General features: G+C 32.0%; 1 protein-coding gene across 13 annotated transcripts in view; it reads right to left on the reverse strand.

Annotated features, from left to right (window-relative positions):
• Positions 1–23676, reverse strand: part of mub (poly(rC)-binding protein mub) — a 151210-nt gene extending 127534 nt beyond the window's left edge. For 7 of the 13 annotated variants that reach the window (XM_089699812.1, XM_089699819.1, XM_089699818.1 and 4 more), the window contains exon 1: positions 23191–23676. The gene's annotated coding sequence lies outside the window, so the exon portion shown is untranslated. The remainder of the gene's footprint in view (positions 1–23190) is intronic. The other 6 variants (XM_089699821.1, XM_089699820.1, XM_089699816.1 and 3 more) reach the window with 3 other exon arrangements.
• Positions 23677–24060: the final 384 nt, after the last annotated feature.

Consider the following 24060-nt stretch of genomic DNA (forward strand, 5'->3'; position numbering starts at 1 on the left):
AACTGTTCGCCGAAGACGGCTCTCAATTGGGCTATTGTTTCGCGTGCCGTGTGGTATGTGGCACCGTCTTTTTGAAACCACGTGTGAGGCATGTCCAATTCTTCCATTTTGGGCAAAAAAAAATAAAATCGCCAATCGATGAAGTGCATCGCGCACTTCTTAACCGACTTCACACTCTCTTAACCGAGCATGCATTTTGATAGTAAAATTCAATAATTTGCAAGCGTTGTTCGTTCGTAAGTCGATTCATGGTTAAATTATAGACCAAACTGAACAAGTTTGATAAAGACACAAGACACGATTCACGCGTGATCTATCAAAAACAGTATTGCCAAAAAGAAACCAGCAAAAAAATCACTTTATATTATATACTAGCTGCTTCGCGCGGTTTCACCCCCGTGGCTCCACTCCTGTTGGTCGTAGCGTGATGATATATAGTCTATAGCCTTCCTCGATAAATGAGCTATCTAACATCGAAAGAATTTTTCAAATCGGACCAGTAGTTCCCGAGATTAGCGCGTTCAAACAAACAAACAAACAAACATACAAACAAACAAACTCTTCAGCTTTATAATATTAGTATAGATTATTATGTATGACTGTGTTTCAGATAATGTAATTGAAAAGTAATAAAAATAACGATGCACTTGTAGGTCTTAACACATGCAAGCCACATGGCTAACGACTAGTCGACATAATATTATTGTATGTAGTTTATTCTCAAGGAGTAAGAATCAAGCATTATAGGGAAAAGAAAGTATAGTTATGTGAATTTTAACACGCCTGTTAGCCATGTTTGATAAAGAGAATGGCTATTAATAACTGCAAAGCGTCCTAATAGAAACTACTTATGCTGGATAACAGATACTATACCACAGATAGTATGATACTATAGTAACTATACTTAGAAATACTAAACTATATCACCAAATTTGCTCTACTGTGACATAATTAATTTGAATAGGCTGGGTTTATGTTGAATGAGTAAAATGCCCAAATACATAAATGCAAACATCAAAGGGCAAAAACGTAACCCTTATAATTTGCCTGTCGTTTTGTATAACTGGAAACATTTACTATAATAATAGTTACCAGCGAAACTATATTAATAAAGGTTCTAGTGAATTCTTTGAAATTCTATGCAATGTGTCAAATCTAAATAAAAATATTTTTTAAGGATATTTTCTAGGATGAATCTGAAAAATCAAATTTTATGGAAAGCATTGTGGATATTTTTATTTTTTTGCAAGTTAGGCATAAAAGTTTAGTATACTTTATTTTAAAATTAAAAAAGTGTATTCTTATATAAAGATTACCAGATATTATCTATGAAAAGTACTAAATTACTAGAAATCCTTGTAAAGCCATTTATAAATAAGTTCAATTAAATTCAATGCTATGTTGCATGACTTTGTTTTCTAAAAAATAAAATTTATTAAACTCTACCAAAATCGTCATCTACAATATGGTTTCTCAAACATTTATTGTCTTTTATTCCTTAACGATATTTATTTACAGCAAGAATATAATCTCCATTCAAAATATAAAGTTCCGATGGGATTCCTGCGGAGCGCGCTACCAATGCATTCATAAAGCAAAAAGCATAAACCAAAAAAGCTTTTGTCTCATGAATGGCTAATGATGCGATATATTTCTCGCTGAAACCGGACGCAATTAATCAAACAACTGAATTAATTATAATAAATTGTTGCACGGCTTATTGCATGGTATTAAAGGTATGACATTGGGCTCATTCGTTTATTCATTAGTTTTGTGTCCAATGAGCCTTGTGTAAAATGATTTTACGAATAAATTAGTCTATGAATTTTTTATACTTTTAATTGATATGTAACGGTTTTAAATGATTTAAAATAGCACAATCACCGATTACAATTTTTTTTTACTAAATATTTAGATCAACAAAGGTATGAGACATACCTAGAGGCTAGAGTGATAATATTATAAACTTTTTGTCGCGGAAAAACATCTCATTCCCATGGGAATTTTCTATGACATCATGGGTCTCGGAAAGGTCTGGGATAACAGCTAGAGTGATTAATGAAAATAATTATATGCTTCAGCTGATGTCTAATGATGAATAATAATTAATTAAAACACAAACACAATAACATTATTTTAATAATATTAAACGATCTTTCACTTTCGCACCCACTTAGTATAATATTGGGCATTGGGTCTCAAAATAACAATAATGGAAACAAAATAGCGAGTAAGTGGGTACCTACTAATGAGATAAGTTGACGCGTACGGATCATTATACCTGCTTGTTCACTGCACTACCTCATTTCGTCGTCGTGGTTTGTTGCGTGAATCTAACGTACCTGGATATACTTTTTCTGGTTATGTTTTTCTTTTTAAAATAATATAAGAAGTGTTTTGATTTATGGTTTTAGTGGATTTAATTTATTTTGTATTCTCTACGCAAAAGCTCTATTGACCTTCTCTTAAATGATATACCTAATTAAAATAATATGAGACCTCTAAAGTAGAAGAACATTTGCTTCTCGGTAGGTTTTATTAAACCTATTCAAAGTTCGTTCATTCTTTTCATCGATCACCAACAACTCTATACCTACTAGACTTGTCGAACAATGTAATCAACGAGACTTAGTAACATTGTTCATTGTTCTTTAAATACATACTCTTTGCAACAAACTAATCAGTATGTATAATAATATTTGCGACTGTAGCAATCCAAGAACCACGCGTATCGCATCCAGTGACGTACATCAACAAAATGCTCACAGGTTAATGACCTATAAAAAGGGTTCGTATGTATGCGAAGTAGTTGTGATACGGAGGGCGGCGGAAGCTGGAGTGTGTCGTTACTCAATGCCGAGTAACAGGATACATCGTGAATTTATTATTCATATACAATCTTTTTTTAGTACACACGTGTGCATATTAATTGCGCGGGTGTTAACGATCATGTTAATATAATTTATGAACAATAACCGGGAAGTCCTTAATACAATCAGGGTAGAGAAGGATAATCAAGTATAGAAAACGATTTATCTTTGACTTTTCTTTACAGAACACCGATGAAACAGTAACTCCAAAAAGTACACGGTACTTCAATGTAACGGTGTAATTGCGATGATCAAAATCGTCGGAGTCGAAAAAGCCTGGGGCTCGGATTCGATTCCTAAGTAGAGTTTTGTTTTATTAGTTCTCTCCATGTGGAATTACCTAGTACGAGTCCCGAGTGCAGGATTGTTCCCGGATTAAAGCAATATACTTGAATCTATCTATTACATCATTATATAGGACTTAGGTGCACTAAATATGTTCCTCTAGTTCGGGAGTAATATTATATTGTGTTATTTGGTGCATATATTAGGAGATTTTGCTTGATGTACCAAGGCTTTGTCTAACTGTTGCTTTGTCCAACGAAATTCATCATTTCCATAATTTAATATATTATTAATGTTATTAGACAGATGATATGAACGTTTATAAGACAAAGGATTGTAAGATTTAGAATAAATAAAAGAAAAACTTTATAAATTCCTGAATAAATAGATACAATTTAATCTCACTTTCAAACTAGCGATAAACTGTGTTTCGAAGGTCAGTTTCTTCCCAAACTTTGTAACTATTTTAATTATTCCAGACAACTCACGGTTTGTATAGTGATAAATATATAAAGTTAATGTTACTATATAAAATAAAAAGTAATTAATTTAAAATTGCCGAATACTTTTAGCAAAGCTAATGCATTATAGGGATAATGCTTGGCTAAATGTATTCGTTCGACTTACATTAATAATATTAAAATGACTCTCGTGCTGAAAAAGTTCAGAATAAGATTTATTCACGTCGTCGTAAGTCCTACGTCGTAATTTATATTATAAACACTAAAGTGAAATAAATACTGCAAAGTGTTATAAAGCTAAACATAAATAATTATTCTGTAAAATAAAAAGTATCCATAAAATTGCAAACTTCAGCATTTTTATTTAGCATCTCCTTTGACAGTAACTACCCGAGGCTGCTATAAACAAGTCAAAATAGAGAACCACGTAAATAAAACTAGTACCTGTCTTTCGTACTAGGACTAAACCAAACTACATGAAACTTGTTACTGAGGTCGTATTCACTAATTCTCACATTATTCTCGTTATACATCTATATTTGTTCCTTATTTTTTAATTTTCCGAAATTTCATAAATTATAAATGTCTCTTAATAAATAACTCTAAATAAAAACAACACTTTTTGCAGTATACAGCATCTATTTATGAATTTATTCAAACAACGCCCGATTACTTCTTACCTTCTTACATGCTAAAATGTCCTGTCATCTCATGAGTGCATCAGACCGTTATCACAGCCATTCTATATTTTCTACGAAGGTGTGAATAGATGCATACAGTGTAGTAGATTCTGCATCTAGGAGCATACTTGATAGTTTTGTGTAGCGTTTTTAAACTTCTTTTTTACTTTTTGCTTCGTCTCCTTTCAGGATTCTGAATGTTTCGTGAGAGTCGCGGATGACAAAAATAAAAAGCAAATAAATTGTTTGGAAAATAGAGGCTATTATAACTGTAAAGCAAAATTAATATGGGTAGGTATATCAAGGTTTAGCTTGGTTTGTGTAATTGTGTATAATATTTTATGACATGAATCAAAACAATTCTTTTATTAGCGTATTTCGTAAGCACTAAGCTTTATTTTATCATAAAAGCCAAAATAACTTTACTTCTGTGTTTCAAATATTTATTCGAATAACCTGATTCTTAGAACAAAAGAACAGGATACGATTGCCAATAAGATAAACTTAAGAAGCTCAAGACAAAAAGGTGTAATCGATACAGTTGAAATAAAGAGACTCGTAAACGGCATTTTAAATTAAATCCGTTTTATAGAGAATAAATGTTATTATTAGGTATCATTGTAATATTTATTAAATTTGAATTACACTATGATGATAAATAATCTTTGCTTAGACCACTTAGTTTTTACCTTTAATAAATTGGTAAGGGCGTCCTTTACCTTTAATAAGTTTCAAAGATATGTAGGACGTAGGTACCTACTATAGAAAATTAGTAATAAACAAATAGGATGAACAAGGTCACTAGAAGAACCACTTATTCACCATTAACTATAGTACACATTCTCTCGTGAGCTGTAAATCCGTTAAAAAGCACTTAATTTCAATAAGAGAATCCATTAAAGCTTAATTTTCCACACAAGCGACGAAAATCATTTTGAATGTTAATGTAAAAATTACTCGACAACGCGCGAGACGTGACACGATGTTTGTATTTTTTTCATTTTCTGGTGTTCATTGAAATTATCATATTACCCGTAGATGATTATATAATCTCTATTTGCATGTAAGAAATCGGGTTATCTGAAGAATGGTACGATTATAATCTTTTATGCTTGATTTTTATCCACTCTGAATAATCGTAGCAGAGTATTTAGATTGTAATCTGATAAATTCATAAATAATGAATTTGGTAGGCGAATTATTATTATTAGCGTAAAATACGAATGTAGCAGAGTTTGTATTAACATTTGAAACATTTACAAATAATAAATCAATAAGTTTAAAATAAATATCATAAAATGTTTTGACAGAATTTTTTACATAATTAAGCAAAAATTTTGAAGAGAAAATTTTCAAATTACTCCCCATATCATATTATTACATTAAGCGCCATTGCAGCTAAAAATGAAGAGAAAATTTTCCGTTATTTTAACACTCTTTTGTTTTAAAACACTCGTTTATAAAAATTATAACGTACGAAAAATTTAGACTGTTTTATTGTTGGCTGTTCTAATGGACAGTGTATTGTTGAAAAATGTAAGTAGCTTATATTTGTACTTCGTGTTTGCTAAAGTTTCAACGTGGAGTTACATTTTACTTAGTAATGAATGTCTAAAGAGGTATTGCAGCTTTGAGGTAAGACCGCACTTGCTATATGCTATGTGAAAGCATAAGACGTTACTGAAATATTTTTTGTTCTCTATAAGACTATACAATGTTTAATTTTGATTATGACAGTGCCTTATTTTCTAAATCAAACCAAATCAAATAGTTTATAAATGTTAAATAGTTTTGTGTCAATGGTATTGACATGAATACTTATTACGTTTTATATAATTATTTTGAGAAACATATCTTATCATACAACAATCTAGTTCCAATATAAGTCAATTAAAAATAATAATGAGTTAATTTTTATTAATAATAGAGATGAGCATTAATGAAAAGAGTTACTATGATTTTATTTTTAATGAGAAAATCCACGTTGCCGTAGTTCTATTCAAGACATTATTAAAACATTATCTCATTATTTTTATGTTCTTCGTTATTATTTAAAATGGAAGTTGACCTGCTGCATGCTTTGATGGAATATGCGAACAAAGACATTCGTACAGTCGAGTGTAATACTATAAAATTTTACTGTCTCAACATATTCGTGAGACATACGTCACAAAATAAAATAAATATAAATTCTACGTATAATTGTAAAAATTCTTGCATTTTTAGTATGTGTAATAATATGTCATTAAATTTGGTAGGTATGTGAAGTCCCGTGTCCCCAAGTAGTGTATAGAGCAGATGCTTTGCATACATCTATTTCGCTGATCGATTTGATTTAGGAACAAGTAGGTGATCAGCCTTCTGTATCCTGCCAGACCGAATTTTTTATCTTCGTTTCCACCGGTAATTAAACCCACGGCCCCTTGGTTATACTGCACTAAGGGGGTGGTCGTAGAATGTGGACTTCTATGTTATCTGTGGCATAAATACACACCCAACAGCTAATTAAATATTTTATGGTATCTATGGTATACGGTAGACGTGCATGCTAATGTACATACAGCGTTTTGACCTGGAGTAGTTTTCCATTTGCACTCAGTTTGATTGAAGCTTTACACCATTATCTGCAGTCGTGTCGGTCGTTTTTTATACATTTTTCATAGTCTCTACCATACACATTTTTCATAGAAAATTTTCATACAACACTCATATTTGATAGTGCATCTAATATTTCTATGAAAAGCAATAAAAAATATTAAATGGTTGTTATGGTAGTTGCATAATATCATCAATTTAAGGAACTTAACGAAATCACTAATTTACTAACACAAAAAAAAATATGAGTACGCTTAAGTATATTGTCGAAAATTCTCAAAGAAATATATTCACATCAAACTCTATGCAATAAGTTATTTTATTTCTTCCGATATAAACGTTTCCCCAAACAATTATTTCAAACACTCAATCAATATCCAAAAATCAGCAATTCACAAAACGAATTTATACCTAAGAAAATTTAGCTCCCATTGTGGCAGCGCTGAAATACCGTTAAATAGTAAGTAAGCGTCTCGCCGTTCAGCTTATTTCAATATTTATTCAAGGAACTATCGCTATTACAAAACAATGAAATTCACTGGAGTCGCAATGAAGCCACGAGGGCGAGGCGACGTAGTCTTGTTCACTTCGCGTGATATTGAGACGCCTCAAAATTCCTCTTGCATCTATAGACACGCTGAAAACTCAATGAAACTCAATCCCGGCTTTATCTGCACTTTAACGGCGTCTTCTTGGCATAAAAATGCGGAATTTAAAGATTAAAAATTGAAGCGTACTACATAATTTTAAATATATTATATAACTTTTATGCGACCGCTTTTAGTGAACGGTAAATAGGATAGATACGCTTTATGAAAAGTTTATATTCATTATCAGAGAATTATTTTCATATTTTATCTGGCAATTTTTCTTTCTAAAGAGCTCATAACGGTAAGACTTTTGAAAGAATAAATATGAGTTTCTTATTAGTTCTTTGCTATAATATACGACTTAATGAATATGTTGAATATCTCGAAATATTAATACACAAGCTGGTCAATGAAATGGGAGATGAATAAATTTAATGACGTGGCATTTTATTCCTTACCGCAAATTTTATCTTTTTTTGTTTCACTGTACAAGTTATATTTTTTATTCGGGCTATTTGACACTTTTGTTTTGTGCGTCCATGTGCGATTGATAGTTTGAATTTGTTTGAGAATTGTTACGATTGAATTCACCGAGAAAACATTGTATGTAGAGTAGATCAACATTTTTCAAAACACACGTATAAAATAAAATGCACAACATGCAACGCGAGGTACCTAATATTGTGATCATTTGCGAAGAAGCTTGTATGATACCTAATTTAATACTATAGGTAGTACTTGTATAATATTATTTTGTGTTAACTTTTAGGCTTTCACGATGCATGTGACGTGACGGTGCGGCTTACAGAATCGCTGTCAGACTGTTATCAGCTATACAACGGCAGTGTTCGACAAAGGCATGTAATCGCCCGCCTAGGAAGTAAATAGAAGGAGGCTTTGTTCGCCACTGGACTAAGCATAATGAATCAATGTTTTCATTAACCGTTTAATACTCTTGATCTATGCGACCATCACAAATTATGCCAAGAAATTCAGTATACTGAGTACATCTTTTCTGCTATTTATACTGATGTAAAATATTGTTAAAATATAGGTAGTCTATAAAATTGTATACCACACAATTTTATAGACTCTATTTTGTTTGCGCGGTGTTGTCCCTTCATTTAATTAAATTCCGTACTACGGTATTGGCCGTGAAACAAAATTCATAAAGTACAAAAATACGTAAAATTTTTGTCATTAAAGACTATCCGTAATAAAGAAGGATCGCTTAACACCATTTAATTAACCTATTATTGGCTTTCCGCGATAAAAAATTAAAACATGGCAAAAGGAAATTTCTCGCATAAAACATTCATAAAAAATTAATAGCCCGACTTTTTAACGTACTTTCGATAGTATAGTAATTATAGCGTTAACAAAAGAAAACAATTTTGCCGTTGGAATTTAACGTCCGAACTTTGCTCGGAGCTGGTGAGCTTTTAATGCATCTCTGGGAAATTAGTACGGAAACAGTTTACGCTTACGGGCGCTGAGTGCTTGTTTACAAACATCGGAGGACAGGCAAAGCCGGGCGAGAAAAGTCGTGAGTAAGTAAATCGCTCACGTACTTAGGGAACTCGTCTTTTAGCAAACAGCCGGAATCGTTTGAACGTGCTCCAATAATTTAATCGGAGTCTTTTATTTTGCGATACTAATAAGTGGGTACATATTTGTACCTGTTGTGTTTATTTGTTTGTAAAAGGCTTTTAAGCAATTAGAGGAATACAACTTTCTACTTCGACCTGTTCTATTTAAAAAAAACATTATTTGAATTATTATTATGTGTTAGTAGTTTGAAATGTAGTCAATTTGAAATGTAAATAATTTTGGGACTGTTTTTATTACTAATTTTAGCTTTTGGAATAAAAAAGCACTCAATTCAATTTGCTTTTTAAATATCGTTATATTCATCAAAATGATATTGGAACTAAACCCATGTTTTTTCTATGGCAAATATCATTAGGTTTTATAGAAATAGCATCACATTCCGTAAGTGCATTGGTTAGTAATTAAGGCTTATTTATGCATCCGTTAGGTCCTTATAAATCAGTTCGAAACTTTTTACCTCCCATACTTACCGGTTTTAAGTTAACGTTGTGAGTCAATCAGTATAAGAATTTATGGGACCCGGAATACAATTTTTTACTAACATTTTGAACCAACTAGATAAAGTAGATTTAACATAGGTAGGTATACATAAAACTTTATAATAGTTTACAATCAAACTAATACAAATATATTTATTACTAGTTGGATTTATATGTAGGATAAATAAAATATCATCAATATAATAACGACTTAGTATAATCTTATCAACTGCTAATAGAGAGTCAATAAATTATGATGCCTGGAGAGTAATTTCTTGTGAGTGATGCGAAGATTAATATTCGTATTCAGAGAGTTACTATGTTGATAACTGGTATCTAAATTAACCCTTAGCAGGTATCGTGGGTCAAATTTGACCCAGAAGCGAACATTTTCGGTTATAATTCTTTTAATATTTATGCAACGACTGTGCGCTTCTACGTATTCTCAGTGCGTCGCACAGTGGATCCAAATTCAAGTTTCATGGACCTAGGATTCAATATCGGTCTATCGCGCTGATTTTTTTTTTCAAGGCAGATAATTGAACACCGATCAACTTTTTCTAATGGTAAAAATCCCCTAGGCGTATAGTTTTTGAGAAAAAAAATTGTTGAGTTTTTTTTGTATGGAGAAAAATCTTTATTATTTTTTTTCTCGCGTTGCTTTAAATTGCGAATGCTTAGATTCATATATTAAGTAAGTCCGGATGATATAGTATCCAGAAAAAAATAAAATATCTGCATCGACTTGCAGCCCCGCGCAGGAATGATCGATAAAAATTTCAATTTTCCTATGCTCTTTTCTCTTGTATTACCTGCGTTTTGTTGCTCAATACTTGCTTATTCGTACTCCTTACATGACATTAATGAATATTGAGAACATTTCAGCCCACTAAATACGTTAAGTTATATTTTTATATCTTAAAAATTTTCAAAAACAGGCAATTATAAAATAAGTCACAGTACAACGTAACCCGTGCCTAGAAACCAATTAAGTAACGACAACAACCTATCTGGAATGCGGTGTTAGTCCCAGTTAGTTCCGAGTATATAAACAACCTCGTTAGTGCCCAATCGTTAACGAGGTCCAAGTACATAAACAACCTCGTTAGCTTTAACGAGGTTGTTTATATACTCGGTCGCATTTAATCCTGCATGCCCTTAGTACCTGAGTACTCTTAATTTATATAAATAAGCCGCACATTAAACTGAGCTCCATTATATTTCCGACATTTACGAATACTATACAATGGCTGGCTTGAGTACTAATTTGGATATGTTCCTGATTATGAGGAAATTTGGTGATTTGAAGAATTTCAACCATTTGTTTGAAGTTATCATCTCAAAAATCCCATATGAACTGTCTGAAGAAGATCGCAGTAAACACAAAGATTTTTCTCGTAGTTATACACATTATAACGAAAAAATGGTCTGAGTCAAGCCGATCTCTGAAGACGTTTCTGACTCGGGAAAACAATAAAAGGTGGTTGGAATCTGACATCCAGTGGCCTACTTGTGATTCGGTGGACTTAAATGTTTTGTTTGGTGATTGTGCGGATGTAGATGAAGAAACTCAGACCAACTTTTCTTCGTTTATAGTTGAATCAGTTCCATCAACGTCCACTGCTGAAGCAAGTACATCCACTGAAAAGATATCTAGAGTTCCATTCCAAGATTTGAGCAATAAACAAAAAAAAAAACGACGATCCGACTCTACTATGAGTGAAAAAAATGAAGAGGAACTTTTTTATTGCTTTACTGAAAAGTTAAAAGCTCACGGCAAAGCAGCTTTTGCGAAAATTTTAGAGCATTTGGAAAAATACCCTGATACTACTAAGTGTATCAGAATTTTTGTTAATTAAAAAGAAGCAAGACATTCCTGAAGACAAATCCTTGGCTGTTTTAACATCTCTTAATCTTTCCAAGTATATAAACAACCTCGTTAAAGCTAACGAGGTTGTTTATGTACTTGGACCTCGTTAACGATTGGGCACTAACGAGGTTGTTTATATACTCGGAACTAACTGGGACTAACACCGCATTCCAGATAGGTTGTTGTCGTTACTTAATTGGTTTCTAGGCACGGGTTACGTTGTACTGTGACTTATTTTATAATTGCCTGTTTTTGAAAATTTTTAAGATATAAAAATATAACTTAACGTATTTAGTGGGCTGAAATGTTCTCAATATTCATTAATGTCATGTAAGGAGTACGAATAAGCAAGTATTGAGCAACAAAACGCAGGTAATACAAGAGAAAAGAGCATAGGAAAATTGAAATTTTTATCGATCATTCCTGCGCGGGGCTGCAAGTCGATGCAGATATTTTATTTTTTTCTGGATACTATATCATCCGGACTTACTTAATATATGAATCTAAGCATTCGCAATTTAAAGCAACGCGAGAAAAAAAATAATAAAGATTTTTCTCCATACAAAAAAAACTCAACAATTTTTTTTCTCAAAAACTATACGCCTAGGGGATTTTTACCATTAGAAAAAGTTGATCGGTGTTCAATTATCTGCCTTGAAAAAAAAAATCAGCGCGATAGACCGATATTGAATCCTAGGTCCATGAAACTTGAATTTGGATCCACTGTGCGTCGCTAGCTGCGGCGGGGGGTGCAAGTGCAGCGCTGGGACTATCTTAGGAGCGGAGGTAAGTAGCTGTCTGGGTCACGTTTGACCCATGACACCAAATAAGTAACTTTTTTCACTGAGTATAATTACGTACTTTTTTGTTTTAGTGTTTATTGGTACTACAATGGAGGCTTTTTGAACGACAGACAAATCGAGGAGTTGATATAGACGACTTAAGTGATGATTTGGAATCGGAAAATGAAAGGACACCAAATATAACCCAACTTTGTGACGACGAAATCATCGACGACGATCGAGACAGTCCCTAACCTGTTAGTTGCTCAGAAGACAGTATTTTGGAGTCCTAAGTTCTGACGACAGTGAAAACGAAGAGGAGAGTACAATACAAGTACAAGATGAGGATGATGGTTGATGGTAGAAGTCATTTTGGTTTTGGTTGTCATTTTTTTTATTTTATGCTGATCTCAGAAGTAATTTATTTTTTTGTTATTATAAAGATATGAGAAGTGCCATAAATATCTTTTAGTTAAATTTTTTCTTACATTTCTATTTTTTTTTATGTTTTAAGTTCACCCTTACCAAAAAGTGCCAAAAAATAAGGTTAGTTACAAATGCGTGTAAAACATGATATTTTTTTTTATATTCTAAAATTAAACAAAGTCAATTTTGTAAAAAAATATTTGTTTATTTCATAGCTAACCATATTTTATACAAATTATAAAAAATCAACGTTTTACAACAGATTGTTTGGTGTGGGTAAAATTTGACCCACGATACCGGTAGTGTTGCCAAAAAAGGCGATACCAGCTAAGGGTTAATTAAGAAAATAATTCATAAGCAGTAAAGCAGTTTTTGAATATCTAAAAACTAACAAAATAACATTTAAACAATACCTAATGAAGATAAATAAACCAAATTATTCGCAACTAGACGATAACATTTGCCATATTAAAATTTAAACCTGTCTCTTGCAAATGCCATTAAAAAGGTATCAGAAAAACAAATGATAAATTTGCAATTTCATAAGAAACTCGAGTCACATAAAGTAGGTAATAAAGATGAATCGCAAACAATAGCTACTCAGAATAAACAGAAAGTTTAGCTAAGATAAAACGTAATATTTTGTTTACCGTCGATTGGAGCTGTATTTTCGATCCAATCCATTACAGAATTTGAATTCGAAGCATTTGAGAACTTTTTTTATAGCAGTATTAATGGAAGATACAGGTAATGGTGATCCCGTTTTGTATGAATTCGGCTCGATGTTTAGAATGAAGGGTTCAATAAAGGTATGTTATAAAATGATTAAGTTTTACATTAAAAACAGACGCAGTCGCCTAATGCAAATCGACACACACAACTCTGTTTATTCACAACAATTAGTGGAGAGTGTCAGCATCAAATGGTATTGGTGATTTGGTCTGAAATATTAACCTAGAGATCCGAAATTTTATGCCATCTTACATCTCGAAATCTCAATTCATTTGAACTGAGATAGATCATAGCATATTGTTATGACGTTGTCTCATATTTAATTCTTCTTCTAGTTGAGTCATTATGTAGTGTCCAAATGTCTCCCAATGCGCTAATAAAGTTGTTCAAACTGATAATATTTGGACACGTCTCCAACACCGAAATAATTGCTACATGCGTTTCGTTCATTTATTTCCTCGTTTAACAACTGAAATATGTAAGCATTTAAGCGAATACGTATAATATGTATAGAAAGGCAACGCGGTAGTGCCAATATCTTGGCTCCTCTCCCAGACAGCAGTGATGCGGATCTCTCGCTATATTTATTAAGCTGACATTTTGTATGTATCATGTTAAGGTTACTAAAATTGTTTTGCCACGTGTTCTGTAAAACATTGAGTTGGAATTATTACTCTAAATATCACAAATCATACAACAGTTTCAGTGAAATGTTTGTTTTGATTCGCCGTGGTTTTATTTTCGGAAATCAATCCCAAATTTGATGTACATAAATGTATTTGCCAAATTATTATTTCCATAAAAATAACATGTATCGGTGATTTAAAATAACATTGTACACGTATATATTTTATATTTGTTTTCAGCAGAAAGGAGGGGCTTTTATAAAAGGGCGCTCTAGTCGTGTAGGATTGACAGCTGACGAAAATATTCGCTAACCGTTGTCCGCTTGACGACAAACTGCCGAAAAAGCTTTAAGTAAATAACCGAAATTCGTTCGAAACAAATAATTAAAATATAACAACAAATATAATATAGGTAAATGGATTGGAAATATATTTTTATATATTCCAAATAAACAGGGAAAGTGGAATAATAATTGTTATACTATTTTTTAAAGACCAACCATATTTTCGACGGATAAAATCGTACGTATTAAAAATAATATCATGTTAGATAAGTTTATTACTTTACATTTACCGCAAACGATTGCGTGAGCTTTTTTTGTAAAATCCAATTTAGTTGCTTATTTTATGTAAATATGTAGATGAGGCTTGAGGGTGAAAAAAAAAGCGCCTCTACACTTAATATAAATATAATAAATCTAAATCTAAAAAACTAAAACATTGACTAATATAATATCGTGGTTAATAAATGGAAAGCCTAACAAATTCTCCTTAACGCAAATGCTCGCTACTTCGCCTCCGCACTAGACAAATGGCCAGTGACCTGAATCCCAATAAACAGTCTACGGTCTACCAGTGAAAATATCTCAAATCAATACACTACATTCGCCCGAAGCTCGCTAAGTTATTTAGCATGCAGTCGACACATCAACCGAGTGAAAATGCAATATTCGCCTTGTCCATGCGGAAACATGGTTATTTTCAATCCCCTTTTTTATCACGAAATATGTTTCAATACAGTTCTACTCAGATCCTTTATTCTATTGGCTGTATTTGGTTCGCTCTATGCAAGTGTAACATTCAATATTATACGTGGGGCGCACTGCATAAAAGTTTGTGAATTGAACAAACGAATATATCCCGTGGTCGATGAAATACGAATTGTTTGCAAATTTTGATTCAAGCAGGATCCGTATTTGATCTGTATTATAGAGATGCTTTCATGTGAATTTATTTAGATATTTTCACAGAAAAATGTAGCTTTACTAAATAAGGTTCGTATATCTACAATTATACAGGACCAAAAAGGTAATAAAAAATAACAAATACATCTACACAACGGTTTAAAGCTTTTATTAATAAATGCTGGTTACAGATTTTTCTAAATAATGCCAATAAGCAACAATACCGCAGAAATATAAATCCAACATGTCAATAATACAATATATGTTGCTACTTTTATTGGTTCTAAAAGCACTCTGCCGTAAATTTAAAAGAACCTGTCCACTGCAATTGTAGGCATTAGGTTGTTGACACTGTCGCACATCTAGTGTAACCTGCCCTTACCGTTACACACCAGAACAACTTTACTTTTTATCTAATAATTGCATTTAACAGTTTACAAGTACTGTTACAAGGAATCAATTTATACAGCGCTGTAAAAAGCAGACTACTTTTTGTTGATAAGTAGGAGATTTAGTGATGTAATTAAAATGTCTGTATATGATCAACATGTTATCTATAATTAATAAGGACAGGATATTCTGTCTGCAACAAACCCGAACCATATATTTTATCCAGGTAATAATTAGCCAGAACTAAATTGAATATTAAATAATATCATAACTGCATAATGTTTCAGGTGAATGCAGAAATACGAACTATCGTTGTTTACAGTATGCCAGCAACGTCTATTAAATTAGTATGAAATTTTCTAATTACTTGCATTCTGATATTAGCATTCCTGACACATTCCGTAAGGAATTACCGCATGCCATCCTACTTGTCACATCGTTGATCATGTATACAACTACATATATGTTAGGTTGTGCCTTTTCAAGTCTATATAAAATAATTTTATTGCATTACTGAGATTTGAGATGATTTTGGTGAATGAGATGAATTGCTCTATGAAAACACGAGGAGTTGGTATATATTATTATTTTGAAAATGATATTACCTACTTTCTCTTTCCTAATATGCAATGTTCCTGTTGCAAATGGGCAGATGAATTAAGAAAAATATGTAATTTATTTTGTCTCTCAATAGTCTACACTATACTTAAATCAAGTCTCCTTAGAACATACGTGTGTAAAATTACGCCGCATTACTGATGGTAATCAGATGTGAAGTCAATGTGCTGATAATGAGGCTCTACAAAAATTCCTTCCTTGACCTAATGCAGTTCAGACGACCCTTGCTCTTTCATAAGATAAAACCGACCGACTGATCAATATAAAATTCATCGCATTCGAAACTTTATGATGTGAAAGCCGTAAAATTTCTTTTTACAACTCACTTCGAACTTAAATGTGATGAAAACTCAAGAGTTTATAGACTAGTATTTTTCGAAAGTAGGTACTCGTTGGGCTAATTAAGTAGCAATACACCGGTATTAGCTTGGAGGCTGCGAAAAGGTAAGTCAAACAGTTTACCTACTGAGTTAATTTCAACTGTAAATTTTGTTAGTTAGAAATAAGTCTTCAGAGCTTTGGCGGATCTTGTAAGTTTAACAACCTTTTTTTAGATAAAATTGCATTTAAGCATTTTATGCGACATGCATCTACGTTATATTATTATCAGAGATAATAAAAATATTATACTTGCTATATTTTACTTTAAAGTAGATATTAAATTCGATTAATGCATAATAAAGATCTCTTTGTCAGCTCATTTTATTTTCAATAAATTAATCGTATTAAAATATAATTATTTTAGCGAAATTTTAAAAGGAACATACTCATATTTTACTAAAGGTAAATTAATGTTTATTCTGTCGGTACAATAGAGAAAAAGTGGTATAGAGTTGCGTTGCGGCTTTCAATTCACAGTAGTGGGTTTCACTGAACTAGCTATACCAGTTGTGCGAGACATTAGAGGTTATCTACAGTTATGAATAGATCTTCCATCAGGACTACTTTTTCTTAGTGTTAAAAAGGTGCTTATAATTGTATAGATAATCATTGGAATGTCTATTGCATATTGGTAAAAATACGAAAGTTATACACGAAGTAGGTAAGTTGTGGTAAGGTTTAGCTCTGTGTCTTCATTTTCATATCACAAATTATGTATAATATTGAATACGTTGATTATTCTAAAACCACAATTGTGTACATAATATCAAAGTATTTGGTTATGTTTCATAATATTTTACTGAGAGTATAGAATAATTAAGGAATGTGTTAGATTAAACAGAAGGTGTGAAATACGCTCATCAAACAATAACTGCCACATTTAACAAATATTTAATGTTAATTCAGTGTTAAGAAAACCATTTTAATCAAAATCAGTAAGACGTTAATGATATCTAAATTTGCTATCGCTATCCTTTAACTAAATCAAGATACGTGATATAAATCCGCCTAAGTATACAATATATATATTGCGCATACAAAGGTGCTCAAGCAAACTTTCACCCTATATCAATATTACGACCGATATTCAATAAAACACAATTCTATTCACAGTGCTATATGAAATATGAATGGTGCGGCAATAATATTTGCAGCGGCCGGAACATCTAGGTCGACGACAATAATTCGCAAAGTCCCTATAGTGGTATACATCTCAATTTTTGCACCCCCGAGCGTATATAATTTAACTCGGGGAGACTCTAAAGGAGAAAGTTTATACGCATTTGTTCTGTTTTCAACTGAGATAAGTTGACAACTTTACTCACGTAATGTGTGAAGGGATGGCCAGTCGTTTTGGCCGGGCTTGTGAAAAAGGGCAAAGTGTACGAGTGTAATGTAACCCTTTTCAATTTAATATGCAATATTCATCTCGTACTCATCTGGCGGTTGATGTAGGTACTTAAATAAACAAATATGTTATGATTGAGTTTTAAGCTCGATTTAACAAAGGATTCTACTTTGAGTTACAAGGTTATTTAGCTTTTTAGATACTCGTTTACAAAAGGGCTTTAGAACTTTTTAAAAGCCCTTTTTAAAATACATGAATTTTGATTACATATTTCAACATACTAACAGAACTTATGATACAACATTCATTTTTTGTTTTCCGTAGATTGAAAAGAATTAAATTTGATCTTTAAAAACAAAGCAAAAGGGTACAATTTGCAGAGTTCTCTGCACAATTTACGAATGATTGATGTTGTTAGCAAAAGAAACTTAATAATTCACTAATGGGTATCTAAGTCATTCCATTTTCTTATATCACTTTCGAAAACTCGTTCACACTGTTTTATTTCATTGGTTCACACTTTAGATGCAGAATTAAACTACTTTTAAGTTTTTATATTAATGTTTGAATTGTATTACCGATGGAATCATTACTAAGGATTATATTATTATAATAATTGAAGGAACTGTAGTCAGGCTATGTTTTTTGTTATTCATCAAATAGGATTAAAAGTTATTTGTTACGGGAACGATTTTCGTACTCAACCTAATTTCTCGAAGGTATTGGTTTTTAATAAAACTCTTAAAACTCTCTTTTACGGTGTGTAATTAAATTTGAATACGGTAAAGAGCGTAAAACCGCATTGAAAAGTTTTATAAACCGAAGTCCACATTAAGAAAATTGCTTTTCAATAAGCGGTTTTGAAATTTGAAAACGTTACACGAAAATGTCCTCAATCAAAATTTTGTAATAGATAAAGTTCAATTTTCAACAAATTGATTACGAAGTAATTAAAGTTCCGAATCAGAGCCAAATATTATTAATAAAACATCTAAAATTATTTGTTAATGAAATTTTACAATCAAGCGATATTAGCAGATTACTATGTAGAGAGTATGCGATCTATAAGTATTTAATATTCTCATCATTAATGGTTTTTATAATACAATAGATTTTATATATTTTTTTAATTGTTGAGGTTTTATCTATGTTTATCTTATATATGGGTCATTATACAAAAATGGGGTAACTTTTGAGGATATTTTGTTTACTATATTTTTTATATCAGATTGTTACAAATTAGGGTGTATATGATAGCTAATCTAATGAATATATTGTTCCAAATCGGGCCAGCCACTTTTTTAAATAGATTGTGAGATATTTTAAATTTTCTGGATTTGGCCTCCAGGGGACTGACGAGGCTAACATGGTACTGATAAAAAACTATAACTTGTAATATTCTTAAAGAAATTCAATGAAAATTACTACAAATCTCTCAGTTTTAATAATGGCACATGTATTTTACGTACTTAACATGTTTAAAAATGATAATTTATAATATGTGATACTGGGAAAAACAATGTCTCAATTTTCAAAACAGCCTTCTGACATTTAACGCAACGTGAATATTCTTACTCTCTTACTTAACTTTTACTACTTTGAATTAGTTTTACTTGATATTTTAAGTAATTCACAAACAATAGAAACAAAAAAACGGCCAAGTGCGAGTTGGACTCCTAACAAACCTATTGTTTATTATGTTTGTAACTTAAAATTTACACTTTTAGCAATTTTTCCTTTATCTGTGTTATAAGACGTTGCTATTTACCGAGTAGAAGTAAACTATAGTAGACTGTATACACGGCAAGCATCCTGTGTGTTTTTTTTATTCCCTTGCGAATATTGAATTTTGTGGAAATTTGCAGTATTAACGGATGTAGGTATCTTTTGATTGCGTTGCGTTATAAGTTTGATTATTTTACATCCCCAAGGGTTCTTAATCTTGAGTATCCAATATAAATTTCAGATTGATACCTCCACGCGTTCCAAAAAAACGTCTTAACAGACAAACGGACAACAAAGTGATCCTATAAGGGTTCTGTTTTTTCCTTTTGAGGTTCGGAGCCCTAAAAATCTACCAATATTTATGTTAAAAGTACTAATTATTATAAAATTAAAAACCAAAGGCTCGAATGAAAGTCTCATCTGAGTTTTCATAAGAGCCCCTTAACATTTTTATAATGTTATTAAGTATATTAATTAACTTTTATGTTATTTTGAGGTAATTTTACTTCACAGTATTATACGTATACGTATTTATCTGATAAATATAAAAAGCTATGCCCTGAAAGCATCAAAATCAATAATTAAAAGAAAATAAGATCTTTTTAATAAAATTATTAGTAGTTTGTTTCAATAGCTCTTTTCTTTGCTACTCTTTTTTAAATGTTTCTTCCCTAGTTAAATTCAGTTTCTTTTAGCGTGGCGCATGATGTTTTTAACTGAAATATAATATAAAAATGCTTATACCAATAGCAATCAAGATAAAAGTTCTCAAAATTGATAGAGTCATCAGTACTATGGGGCCCCGTCAGTCCTCTGGCGCGATATCTGACAAAGGACTGATGCCAGCGGATTGATGAAAAGGGACTTAATATGAGGTTATAATCACAAATTAGGTTTTTTTGCCTAATTTCTAATATCAACAAACTATATTTTTACAAATCATAGTTAACCATTTATAAATGAAAATAAAAATCGGATTAACAATAAAATAACGACTCACCATAGGACTGAAATGTTGACTGGCGCAGCAAGATTTTAGAGGACAAACACAACCCTAGCGCTGGTACAGTTATGACGGCCGTCAAAATGTGCGGTGCACAAGTAACTTCATTACCAACATTAATACTTAGACAGGGATTTGACCTCGACTTGGTGATATTTAGCCAGAATTTCGAATTTAAAAAACACACAACGGACTGACTAGTGAAAACGATGACAAAGTTTAAATTTATTTTTTAAATAAAATGGAAAACATTGCGTTATGAAAGTTGTAGTATATAATACTATGTACATCAAAGATTGTAGTGAATTAGTAAGTTTTCTTAAATCGATGATAATGTTTAAACGATAGTCACTTGATTGTTGGATTTCGGAGTTGTGACATGCCAAAGTACTGACGTTTGAGGTATTAATTTATTATTTTTATTCATTTGTATTTTAAATAAAGAAGTGAAATTGAGTGACCAAATAAAGGACGCTTCATTGTTTTAAAATAGATTGTTATTTGAATAAAATATAATAAGACTTTGTTTAAATTGGCTGATGACATCGAGTTACCCCATTTTTGTATAATCACCCATATCTATGTTATCTCCAAAACCCGGCTTACCGATATCAATTTAAGCTACTCTTGTCTCTTGGCATTACGAAGTAGAGACTAAAAAATAATAATAAATGGATAGTCTAACTAGTTATTATTACTTAATTATATTTATTTTTCTTCTCCGCTATATTAAACTGAAAATAGAAATACAATTGCCACCTAGGAAATAATACTAAAGGTACTTAAAAAGTATAGCTTTGGTCGATTACAAATGAACGGAGATTAACACAAATTTCCCAACATTGTAACCAATTTAATCAACTGTAAACTTTCCAATTATAAATCGATTCTGCCCGGGTAAGACTATTTATATCTTACTAATCTTATAAATGGGCACGACCGAATGTATAAAAGGAAGTTCGGACATTTTTTTAATAAATATGATAGTTGAGTTCTAATGGATTAAATAATTTAATGCCATTAAAGTAAGGAGGACAGTTAAGGAAGACATTATATTACATTTGAAAAAAATCAGATATCTATAGATTATAGATATTATCATCGTAAACTATAATCCCCTTTGTAGAGTAGTCATGCGTTAGGTGAATTTTGTTATAGAAGTCCACTATTCTATTATTTATGTATAATATGTGTATTAACTTTATAATTAGAAGATCATTATAATACAGTTTGCAGTAAACAAGAACTATAATATACGATAATCTCAAACAAAATAATTGCATGAAACTAAACGCACATCATTAAAATGTCAAGACATATTTATAGTGCAGTCCTCCTTACGCGCTGCAAATTATGTGTTTTCTATTGCTGTCATTTTGGTACAACGTGTTCTGAGCCGAGTTCTGAGAGAGCGCTACTACTTAATATATTCTAAGCGGTTCAGTGGACGAACGGCAGTTAATGTATGTATCGACACTTCAACGCTGCCCTCTTTGTCGTTGGGAGTGTAAATGGTGCAATTTCCTTACAAACAACCGGTATAATCTATGTGATAGAATTAAAAATTGGTCAAAAATATTTTGTTTTATCAAACTATGATAGATATCTTGTTTTTTAGGATTAACAGTGTATTTGTATTTACTTCTTCAGATTTTCTTTGTTTTTTATTTTGCCACATACGAAGTGAACCAGTCGCCGGTTAAAGACATCTCATAATTTATTTTACTCTTATCTCTTTGTTTGCTTTTTATACGACCTTATGTTAAAAAGATTAATGATTATACTCATTAAAATTGGCAATTATTAATATTTCTAAACTTCTATCGATGGAAATATTAGGTATACTTACCTATGTTTTAAATATAAAAATAAAATGTACCATTATCAATTATTATAACAAGTAGGTAATACATTTAACTTAGTACCTTAATATCTACAATAAATCTACAACTAAAAGTTACAGCAATGATATACATTACTATCCGTAAAGCGGCAAACTTGACAATATAACTTGGCGGCGTTGATATGATGTTTGAGTACGTAACTATGAATACGGGTGTTGGAACTGGGCTACCTCGAGATGTGTATGTAAATTCAAATAAGCATATAAGCCGCTCGTATCATCTGTCTGTAGCGAATGGTAAAGTTTCAAACTTTTTGTAAGTGCTGTGAATAAAACTGTGTTTTTCTTATCTGAGTTTCAAACCAATATGCTATGCGAATACGTAACTCTACAAAGTTGGACTTTATTATGACTTTTTCATAAAATAAATAGTATGTTTAGAAAATCATGTAAAATTAATTGTCAGTGTGTAGGAAAAAATTTTTACCCTATACATTATTCGCTTATTAAAAATTCTCATTCAAACAAGCAACTATTTGAATAAAAGCTCCGCAATTTTATTAATAAACACGGTTACTTTCTACAATGATGTAAATGCAATTAAGCATTCCCTTTGACTGTAAAAGTATAGACATCTAAAAAGAGCTACTTGAAGAGCGGATATTAAAAAGCAGACGAGGCAAATACTTACCTACTTGACAGATGTAAATGAGACCGGCCGGCTTCAGTTTTCACGACTTTTACAATCCGGAATACCTTTTATACACCCACAGTATTTAGTTAATATAATTCCACAATGTCCAAAATAGTCGCCAATATTAATACACAAAATAAAACTTTTATAATTAAACAGTAAGCGAACTGTCCAGAAACTTTAAAATAAATTTTAAAAAGGTAAGAGGGTACAGGGAGGATTTTTGTTAATTAGTGAAGTGTATGGGAACGAAATTTCCACGTCGGGGACGCGGTTAGCTCAAGTTAGTACCGGTAAGCTTGGAGCGATCGTACGTCACGGACAGGAGAGGTTCGGACACACGACCGAGGGAACCGAGTCGACGTGAGTGACGCTGTGCCGGTGCCTCCCGCCCGCCTAACGTCGCGCGGTTCCACGAGCAAAAAGGATGCAGCGAGCGAACCCTCGGACCAGCAAATATCGTCGCTCGGATGTTCTCGCCAGAGTCTCAAGTGCTCTTCACTGTTGGCAGCGCTCATTCGGAGAGGGAGGGCTCACTGTGCTTCAGTTTACAAACGGCCTATTTCCATCAGCCTGCGTTATTATAAAGTGTAACTTATTTTCATTGGAATTAGGTATGTTTTTGCTTTACCGTCAATGGGATGCACACCTGACGTTCGACGTCACATCGAGGAACATATGCCCCTGTTGGCTAGGTGTAGCAAATACCATAACGAATACTTTGGCTGAACACGCGCCATATTATGCAACATTACGATCTTGTAGCGTGCAGTTTCAAATTTTTCTTCTTTCAAACATGCGGGTGCTTCGCAGGTCTCGGTTACATGGGTAATTTTATGTTTAAATAAGTATGAAATATATTTTAAG

Source organism: Colias philodice, chromosome 10, assembly GCF_061535455.1.
Source record: "Colias philodice isolate Cphi_HAF_F1 chromosome 10, ilColPhil1 Martin Lab GWU primary, whole genome shotgun sequence".
In the NCBI taxonomy this organism is placed as follows: Eukaryota; Metazoa; Arthropoda; class Insecta; order Lepidoptera; family Pieridae; genus Colias; species Colias philodice.